Here is a 1,789-nt window from a genome sequence, read left to right on the forward strand (position 1 = left end):
CAATCGGATACTATTATTTTATTCAGCAAACATCCTTTTACCATACACTACTACTGGATAATATATGATGCAGATAGGTGGAGAAATATGTGGAACACAGTGTCATAATTGCTATGGTAGCATTATGCACTCAGTTCAACGAAGAGCAAAGGAGAAAACTGTCAAGTTTATCCACCTACGAGTTGCAGTTTCAATTCTGTAAACTATGTGTTCATATTCATCTCTTAATGATCTTCAAAGTGTTTTTGAAGTGTTGTTATTCTGACATTTGGGGATTTAAGGAGCAAGTGAACAGTTTGACCATTTTTCTATCTTTGATTATCAGTCTCAGCACTCTCGATATAACCTAAAACATAGACCACATATTCATATTGCAGTATTTGATTAATACAGTTAATAGATACAAAATAGCATTAATTAAATGATTGGTATACAAAGGTGCTAACACTCTTCTACCACTTTGGGGAGTCCAGTGAATATTTGTCATGTTTGTGGCAGGCAATCCAGCATCTTTTGTACATTCTTCTTTTCTGTCTGAACATTTTCACACATCCTGAGTCCCAGCTCTTCAACATAGAAGCCAGAACTCCAAGCTAGCTTGCAGCTGGGTAAAAGCATGTGATACACCCACACAGGACTTCAGTCTGGGAAGCTGGTGACATGAGAAAGCAGATGCAGATGTAATCCATCTTTCAGTGAGCATGGCAGCAGATATATCTGGCTCTCCAGGGTCAGAAGTCCCAGAACTTCTGGGGCCCAGTCCAATATCACCAGTGAAGTTGCAATATCCAGGACAAACTGCAATGTCTGCACTCAGTGGTGGCAGCACTGGTGCCTTTGCTAGAGTAGCCACTAAAATCTGTTTTGGGCATTGTTTCTAGTAGTTAAGTGGCTGAGCCAGACATCTCAAGTCTTTTGGGAGATGCTTTGATGGGCCAAATATATTTGAATAAGCTTCTTTCCTGCACAATTAAGCTAAAGTGGATTTTATTGCTTGGAACCATGACACACTTCCAATGGCTACTGATCAGGGAGGGAGCCTTCCCATTAAGGATATCTGAATCTAAACCTCCCTAATGATCACGGAGCAATGCCCTTGGAGTGCTCCACTTCCTAGCCCTCAGGAATACAGACGATGCATGAGGAGTTGCAAACTCCCTTAGCAGCTTACTGCCCTACTTACATGTAGCTCAACAACCAGAGTCTGCTTTTGGAAACAGACTACATTTCTTTGCTTCTTGGTATGTACACCCTTTCACTCCCCTCCTCCAAATCTTAGTACACAACACTATTAATTTTCTTTACCTAAAGAAGTGTCTGTTTCTTCCTCCTATTTCCCTTCAACCTGTAAGCCACTTGTCTCTACATCATTAACATTTTTTCCAGTTCTACAGCGGCTAATATGTTAGCCGCATTCTATATTTTTAAAAGATTTTATTTATTTACTCATGAGAGACAGAGAGAGGCGTCCCAATAGCTGCATTCGAAAATATTTTCAAATTGTTTTTGAAAGTCTTTGTGAAGAATTTACACTTTCCCTTTACCTATTAATAGACCTGGTAATTTCATTCAGAAAAAAAATTCTCATAGGGAACTCAAATCACATTTCCCTAACAGACTTATCCTGTTAAAGTGTTTATTCATTGAGTCTATCCACTAATATAGATCCCACAAGCCTATCTGACATCCAACTGGTTCCTTCTGGAATACTAGCTTTAGTGGCTTGTTTCTGTACAATATATTTTTTAAAAATAAAAGGAGTTTATTAGCGTTTTCATCTACAAAGACG

This window comes from Canis aureus, chromosome 25 (assembly GCF_053574225.1).
Source record: "Canis aureus isolate CA01 chromosome 25, VMU_Caureus_v.1.0, whole genome shotgun sequence".
Classification (NCBI taxonomy): Eukaryota; Metazoa; Chordata; class Mammalia; order Carnivora; family Canidae; genus Canis; species Canis aureus.